At 34.7% G+C, this 9,504-nt stretch overlaps 1 pseudogene; it reads right to left on the bottom strand.

Annotated features, from left to right (window-relative positions):
• Window positions 1-7,093: 7,093 nt before the first annotated feature.
• Window positions 7,094-8,663, bottom strand: LOC140874155 (cytochrome P450 89A2-like; annotated as a pseudogene).
• Between the last annotated feature and the right edge of the window lie 841 nt (window positions 8,664-9,504).

Genomic DNA, 9,504 nt, shown 5'->3' with positions numbered 1-9,504 from the left:
GAGAAGATAGGCGATCTTGCTTATCGACTTGCTCTTCCTCAATCTTTGTCCGGTATTCATGATGTATTCCATGTTTCTATGCTACGAAAGTATCAGCCTGATCCTTCCCATATTCTTCATCCTGATGAAGCTGAACTTGACAAAACTCTCAGTTATTTTGAGCAGCCTATTCAGATTCTTGATCGTAAAGACAAACAGCTCAGAAACAAGACGATTCAGTTGGTCAAAGTTCAGTGGAGTCGACATGACACTGAAGAAGCGACTTGAGAGACTGCGTCTGATATGAGACATAGATTTCCAGAGTTGTTTCATTGATGTGAGTTCTTATTCTATTTTCCATTATTTTATTATCTTATGTGTATACAGATTGTCTATACAGCTTGCTTATGATTTCGAGGACGAACTCATGCCTTAGTGGGAGAGAAATGTAAGGCCCGAGATTATTTAATTTTAATCCGAGAATATTTAATTTGGAAATATTTAAAGAATTAAATTCTAATATTCTTAAATGAATAAGGATTGAAATTGAATTAAATCGCTTTTTTCGGGGATTGAATTGCAAATAGCCAAAAGTTCAGGGACTAAATTGCAATTTGGCTAATATATATCTATGCTTACACATTTTTCAACCATTATTAACGTGAAGCATCATAAGAAAAGTAAGGAAAGGGCAGAACATGGCTGGTACCCTTTTGGAAGCCATTTTCATCCGTAAAAGCTCCGATAACTCGTGATCCGGTCGTCAAAAATTCGAGATAAATATATATCTGCGATCACCGCTCCGAGACCTTAATTTTGGTTCAAGTTTCATTCATTTTTCTCATATTTTATTTTTATGTTGAAGATGGAAATTTATGATTTTAAGATATATGCATATATGAGCTGTACCGATTATGTATTCGCAGACTGCTCGAAAAAAGACTGTCGTTCGGATTTGATATGAATTTTTAGAACAAAATTCGAACGCTTACAATTCTGAATTGATTTTGTGTTGGACGTGTATATACATGTTGATATGATCAATATTATGATGAAAATAGCTTGGTATATTGATTGTGATATTAATTGGGTTGCCGGTTTTTAGCCGTTATGCCGTCGATTCGAAAAATGTCAAGACTTTGATATTGTTGATTGAAAGAAGCATGGTTTGAGTTGCATCTGATCTTGTTAGTCGCTCCACATGTCATTTCTCAGCTTTATATCGAAGTTGCCGAACTCGAGATCTCTTATTCAAACCGAGAAGGATTTGAAGAAGGTTTGAAGTTGTTGCATTGAGCAAGTAGCCATGACTTGAGCAGATTTTAATATATGTTCATCATGTTATGTTTTCAGATTTGAAGCATTGTCAGACTCAATATTGAAAGGTATAAATGACAGCTAATCTAGATGGGATAGAACACTCGAAATAGCTATTGTTTCGAGTATTCCCTTGTTAATCACATACGTGTTTGATTTTGTGTTTTTATGTGATTAGATGATTTCCTTGCTTATGTGCTTAGTTGTTCAAGATGTTTTATAGTCTTTAATGCATACAAATTATGTTGCATTCATCTTGAACTCCAGCCTGACAAGCACAAAGGGTTGAAAATCCTAGAGTGCATATGACGTTTGGAGGGCTGTAGTTGAGTGGCACGGAATGTAGACTTACTTCCAGAGCCAAAAGACTCACTATAGTTGCCTCAAAGTCAAAGGAAATAAAGTATTTGACTTCACCTCGATTGGGTGAGTTGGTGTTCGCTGAAGATTTTATTTCCTCGGGATCCCAAGAACCAATATCCTATTGATATCAGATTGATAGCCTCTTTTGACATATGCATTGCATTCACGTTTATTATCTCGCACTTTATGTTGTTTATACTGAGATTTTATTCTCACCGAAGGTATCCGGCTATTGTTTTGTTTTGTATGTGTGCATGACAATAGGTGGGGCAGGAGCTGGTCAGAAGAGACAGGGATAGCTCGAGATAGAGTCTTAGCATGTGAGGACTCGGGTTTTAGCAGAACAACTTGTACTTTGAGTTGGTTAAACATGTTAGAAATGATACAAGAACTTTGTATGTTGTTTTCAAGTACTTGTTAGCTTTCATATTATGTTTGTGAGATAGCATGTCTATTATTTTGTAGCTTGACACAGATTATTTATACATGTTGGGTTTGTGTTTTTGATGTTATCATCTTCTCTTGTACATATTTGGTTTTGTTAGAAGAAGTTATGCATCAAACACCTTCATTTGACTGCAAAAGGTCAGATTTTAGTAGCCGGGCAGAACTCAGCTCGCTCGAGCGCAGCTTGGGCTCATTCGAGCGAGCCAGGGGTGTTTGAACCCGAGAGGTGCTCGCTCGAGCGAGCCACCATGGAAAAAAAAAATTTGTTGTTCTTTTTGCGACGTGGTTTTGCGTCGCCAAATGTAAGGTTTTGCGTCGCCAAATGTTCGGTATTGCAGATTAACTATTTTTAGTTATTAATCACCCTATAAAATTTGATTAGCACCCGAGGTCCTCACAAAACTTATATTTGCCCTCAGTCCCATGTCAGCAAATATTTGTTCCCACTCCCTGATAAAGTTCTGGCATTTGTTTCAACTCCCTATTTGAGCACAAAATACAAAAATGCCCTCACTTTTTTTTGAAACCCAATAATACCCCTAACTCTTTAAAAATAAAATAAAAATTACTTATAAGGCAGGCAACGTACAGTTTCTTTCCATCATTCTTGTTGAAATTCTCCACAAATTTATCCATCAATCGTAAACGACTAATCTATCGATCGCAAAATTGCATATCTACTTTGAATCGGATTTAAGAAAGTTGCTAATCGTTGTGAATTGTTTCTGGACCATGAAAATCTTTTTGAAGAACCATTATTTTAAATATTTTAAGGTATTATTTTAGGTTTTTAAAAATTTGCAGCCAAGAAATTGCATTACAGTGTTTGATGTAGTGTAATTATTTTTATATATCTTTTTTAATTGAACGATTCTTTGAGGTTTGTTATGGTTTTAGTGATTGTATTAAATTTTTGTGTTATCGTGTGAATTGTACCAAGTTTTTTTTATCAATCTCTGAGTTTCCCGTCTGTGGGTGAGAATGAATATTATTTATTGAAATTTTGAGATAGAGTAGCTGAAATTCCTTGTTGTTCTCGATTATAACGATTTAATTCCGAACCTTAATGGTTTTAGTGCTGCACTATGACTTAGATATTGATAATTTTTTATCATTAAAATAAAAATGGGCTACTTGAATTTGTTATTGTGTGCTGTTTTTTTGTATGTCATGTGTTATACGAATGAATATATGATTTTCAATTTAGATCTTATTATATTGAATGTAGTTTTTTTAATAGTTTGATAATGAAATCTAGAAGTGATTCTTGTAATATCTCCTTTTTTGGTTGTTATAAGTAAAAATACAGATTTGTGTGATTTCAATCTTCATTGGATGTAGTTTGATGAATATGTTTGTGAGACTGAGAACAATGTGCTGAAATTTCATTAGAAACCATGATTCTTCGATATGTATCTCCACTATAGTTTGAGAAGTACTATACTTTCATATCAATGCACTCTATTCGACGAGTTCATTTTTCCTTGGATAGACATCCTGAGATTATCAAGACAGCTGAACGACTATTTATGGGGAGTCATCATGCTTATTATTTGTAACATTTAGTAGATAATTTTGTGAATCTAATAATACTAAATTATTTATTATTCTCTAATTTTATTAAAATTTTCATACACGATTTTATCTTTTTAAGCTCATTGTAAATTATTTTGTTTTTATTTAGGTGTTAAGAAGTTATCGTCGACATAACAAAAAATATTGAGCTTCCATAATCAAGAAAGCAACGTATACTCCATCTTTACACTTAAATAGGAGAAAGCTAGTGGTTATAGAAGTTGGCTCGAGCACGGACCTTCGAGGAGATATGCTTGTTCTAGTGGAAACATTGTTGGTTTATGCTTGATTTAATGATTCCGTGGAACACAATATTGTTTTATATTAATTTGAGTTCTGGTTGTAGTGTACTCTTATGTATTGGGTTCTCTTGTGTTGTCGTATCGTGTGAAGTTGGTTCGTAAGTCATTGTTTATTTAGAAGTTGTTTGGTCGAAACTTATTTTTGTGTTTAAAGATGATGATAGATACTTGAATGATGAGTACTTTCAGTGATTAATTTATGAAATATGTTCTTTGTTTAATTTAGTTTTTATTTAAATTTTAATGTTTGATTTATGATTTGAGGCGCAATCAATGTTTGATTTATGATTAAGACACATTTTATATGTAGTGAGCAGGACAGGTCATAATGATGTTACTTTTTGTTTTATTGTGAGGGTAAAATATAATTTTATGATCATAAATCAGATAGTCATTTTTTATTTTACGTATGTACCATGAGTACTACATATTAACACTTGTGCAACTGATCTCTGTCTTTATATCCTAGAACTTTACACGTTACAACATAAAAACAAATCGACATATTCAATTTTAATCGATTAAATTCGGGAATTTGAATCATACATTACCAAAAAAAGTGAGTTTCATACTGCCTCAAATAAACGAGTCATAAAAGTGTGTCATATTGCCTAAAAATTGAATATTTCATTCTCAATTTTCTATTTGTTTATTCCAAAAAATATGAGATTATTCCAAATATATTTGAAGTTATCCTAAATCAGGGACAATGCATGCGTCTCATATATTTGACAAAGTTTGTGCATTTGAAAAGAATGAATATCTCACATTCTAGACTGTCTGTCTGATTATCCCGCAAATATCCGAGATTGTTCCAAATATATTTGAAATTATCCCGAATCAAGACAATTGAAACTAATTTAATATCTCTTGGGAACGTCGATCATAGTGGCCCAAAATTTTATCCTGAGAAGTAGAACATTATGTGCTCAATTGAGAAACATTTGTACTCTTCTAGCTCATGTGTTGTGCCAGATCCCATTATCACATATTTTCTTTAATATTGGAGTTCAAATACACTTGTCGTATTGCAAATTGAGGTAATCGATGTCAAAATATCACACTCAACAGTTTTTTAAGTTTAGAATTACCTTTAATTATGCAAAAAAATGAGTCACTTATATCCAATTGCTTGTATATTTGAGTCGCAAATATCCGAGATTGTTCTAAATTAATATGAAATGATACTTAATCTTATAAAATTTGAAACTAATTCATTTTCACTAAATGTTAGTGGCCCAAAATTTTATGTGATTACAATAATCTCATAAAATTAGATCGTGATTGTTCTATATAATTAATATGAATTAGTTAATTAAAGACACAAAAAATAGGGATTATCCTTGAAGCATGCTTTAACTATTTCTTGTTTTGAACGGTTATGCGTCTCAAACCTCCAAACCCTCAAGCCTTCTCCGATGTTCTCTCAAAATCGAACATAGGATTATTTTTGCGTGATCACAACTTTCTGTCAGCGTATACCCTAACCAAACTGAAACCAAGAAGAGAGTGGATGGGATAAAGTGTACCGATAGAGCTTAATAATGAGGGGTAGGTAGTAGTCAAAGTCTTTGATTGGTCAATGTCTACTAGGAGAGTGTGATCCTCATAACCCACAATGTTGGTCCTACAATCGAAAAACATTGTTCTCGATTCAATAATATTTATACCATCTCTGCGTGCTAGTTGTGCTCGATCACGCACTCACATTTTTTGAAAGATGAGTGAAATTAGAATAAATGATAGTCCTCAAAGATGAAAAAACATCATATTAAACAAGTTAAGAGCTTGGATTTTGGAAAATATACCCCTATTGTATACATTGGGTGGCAATGGACATCCACAAATGATGCTCTCATTGGGTCATGATCAATGTCTTCCTCCTACACCTTAGACAAGAGTGGGGAAAGACACATTACTAGACAAACACTTGGGTGATGGTTCTACCAATCTCTAAGGATTGAAAACTCCGCTCCACTTGTGTCATGCAGTGTATTATAGGATATTGGTGCATGTTAACATGGACATGTCTTCTTGTTCCGCAAATCAAAAATATTATTTTGCATAAGTCTAAGATTGTTCCTAATACATGACATTTTGATCCAAAGCCACTTTAACTAGGAGATTATAATCCTCATGACCCACAATATTTGTCCTACAATCGGAACACATTGTTCTCGATTCAATAATATTTATCTCATCCCTGCGTACTAAATGTGCTCAATCTCGCACTCACATGTTCTGAAAGATGAGTGGAATTAGAGTAAATGATAGTCCTCAAAGATGAAAAAACATCATATTAAACAAGTTAAGAGTTTTGATTTTGGAAGACATACCCCTATTGTATACATTGGGTGACAATGGACATCCACAAATGGTGCTCTTATTGGGTCATGATCAATGTCTTCCTCCTACACCTTAGACAAGAGTGGGGCAAGACATATTTCTAGACAAACACTTGGGTGATTGTTCTACCAATATCTAGGGATTGAAAAATCCTCTTCTCTTGTGTCATGCAAAGTATTATAGGATATTGGTGCATGTTAACATGGACATGTCTTCTTGTTCAGCAAATCAAAAATATTATTCCGCATAAGTCTGAGATTGTTCCTAATACATGACAGTTTGATCCAAAGACACTTTAAATAGGAGAGTATGATCCTCATGACCCACAATGTTTTTCCTACAATCGGAACACATTGTTCTCGATTCAATAATATTTATTCCATCTCCGCGTACTAGTTGTGCTCGATATTGCACTCACATGTTCTGAAAGATGAGTGTAATTAGAGTAAATGATAGTTCTCAAAGATGAGAAAACATCATATTAAACAAGTTAAGAGTTTGTATTTTGGAAGACATAACCCTATTGTATACATTGGGTGGCAATGGACATCCACAAATGGTGCTCTCATTGGGCCATGATCAATGTCTTCCTCCTACACCTTATACAAGAGTGGGGCAAGACACATTACTATAAAAATACTTGGGTGATGGTTCTACCAATCTCTAAGGATTGAAAACTCCTCTCCACTTGTGTCATGCAGTTGTAAACCACACACAATATCCAACATAATTTTGATTTTTACATAATCTGCTTCAAAATTGATTCAGATTCTGGGAGAGATTCGAGCACGCAGTGGATTCTTCATGACAATGGTGAATTCTTGTTTCTCAGTAAGATCTACTTAGTCACCCTCGACAGGAATCCACTCGAACTTCCAAATCAAAATTTCCATGAAGTATTCCAAATGCAGCAGTGCCAATTCAAGTCCCAAACAGATCCTCCTTCCGGCACCAAACGACATCATCTTGATCTCTTTGCTCTCGGTTATGTCGAAAGCCTCTCCAAAACTCATGGGCAAGCATCTCTCCGGCTTGAATTCCATGGAATCGTCCCACACCTTTGGGTCCCAACACATATCGGCCACCATAAAATTCACCGTGGCATCATGAGGGATCACGTAACCATCCAATTTGACGTCCTGTGTCACCTTGTGGGGTAGAACAAAATGATCCGGTGTGTGTCGCCGCAAGGCTTCTAATACGACTTCTTTGAGGTATAACATTTTCTGTGCATCCTCTTCCTCGATCATCTCATGCTGATTCCTTTTCAGGTGTCCCATGATGCTGACCATCTCGTGGTAAATCTTGGCTTGGATGTGGGTGTATTTGACAAGATTAGCCATTATCCATTGCAGCGTCGTGGATGTGTTATCGGTGCCAGCGTTAACAAATTCGCTGCATATCTCGACCATTTCAAATTCATCAAGTTTCCTGTTTTCTTCCCGAAGTTGCAAATCAACCAATGTGTCCATATATGCTGTCACTGCTTCATCTTATTCCTGATGATATGAGATCCTCTGTTGTTTGGCTTGTATTCGGGACCTAATGAGAGGGATCAACACTTTTCCTACTCCAGACGCAGTTGAAGGAGCTCCTTACAGCGATTGCGGAACAGGATTTTACCCAATCGAGGCCACAAGTTGAGCACCTCGAATCATATGACGCTAAGAAGGAATCCGCGTTGCGCCGATTCGAGTGGTTTTGATTAACGTGTTTGTATTTTTGAGGCCATTGATCCATATTATTTCTCGATTAACATGTTTGTTGATGACTTGGTTGAACTGAGTTTGTTTTGGAGTTGGTTTAGATTAGTTTTGCTCGGGACTAGCAAACACTTAAGTTTGGAGGAATTTGATAAGTGCATTTTATGCACTTAATTTATTTATGATTTTGATTTGGTTTTGTTGTGTTTCGAGAAAAATTATGTGGTTTTGTTGTTGTTTGTGTGTATGTAGGAATTATTGAACATTTGAAGAAAAAATCCACAGAATTAGAAGAAAATATTAAATTTTGAAAAAACTAGAACACTCGCTTTTGCGGATAATTTTGCGCTTCTGCGGAGGATTGACATAAACTTGGGTAAAAAGGGACAAAGCCTCCGTGCATGACTTGCGCGTCTGCGGGTACTGAAGAAAATGGAGATTCGCGCTTCTGCGTGAATTGTGTGCTTCTCCGTGAAATGTACACTTCTGCGCAAGATGGGAAAATTTCAGAATGCGCAGCTGCAGGAAACATGCGCTTCTGCAGGAACTGTGCATACATGGAAATATTACAAAGTTTGGAAATCTTTGGAGATGAGATCTTGGGTTTGATTGATGGGCTTTCAACGCGCATATAAAAAGAAATTTTGAAGGTTAAAATCAGGGAGCAGTTGCCACAAAAAAACACAACATTTTGAGAAAACAAACTTGTGAGAATTTTAGAGCTTGATCGTGAGATTTGATTGAAGAGCAACTTGGAACAAAGACGAATGCCACTCAACCGGACACGAAAGAATGACTACGACTTTGTTATTCTACTTTAAAATCTCTTTTTGACTGTTGAATCATGTTTGGATTTATAAACATGTTTTGGTTTTGTTTAAGTTTGAAGATGAACTAAACTTTTAATAGTCTAGCGGTATGATGTAGCCTAGTTGAGACACTTTTTCAACTTTTAAATTTTATTAAATTGAATTTCCTTAGATTAATTGTTTTTTTTAGTTTCAATTGTATTTTTAATTTACTGTCCATAAATTGATCTGTCATATTTATTTAAAATCATTGCTCGGGAGAGGGGATTTAGAATAAGATCAATAGAAATTACAACATTAATTGTTTATATAGCTCGGGAGAGTATATAATATTAATGGAGCCTTAGGAAGAACATCGTTTTATACATATCACTAAAACTAGATTTTTAATAGAGATATTGGAATTGAATCTTAGTTGATACACTCTATTTGATGCTCGGGAGAGGGAAATAGAATAATCTAAGTGTTCTTGGCTATTAATTGAATAGAATTCATGAAAATAAATTATTTAGCAGTAGTTGTTGTCGAAACCAGGTAAAATCAAAACCACTAGACCATTTTTCTCATATTGATATTTCTCTGAATTAAAGTGTGTGGTTTGCTAAATTTTCCAGAATTTATTATTTAATTTAGTTTTTAAAACCAAAATTCTCTTATTTAATC

Source organism: Henckelia pumila, chromosome 1 (genome assembly GCF_033568475.1).
Source record: "Henckelia pumila isolate YLH828 chromosome 1, ASM3356847v2, whole genome shotgun sequence".
Taxonomy (NCBI): Eukaryota; Viridiplantae; Streptophyta; class Magnoliopsida; order Lamiales; family Gesneriaceae; genus Henckelia; species Henckelia pumila.
Note: the sequence above shows the minus strand (reverse complement) of the source record. Positions and strands in the feature narration are given on the sequence as shown.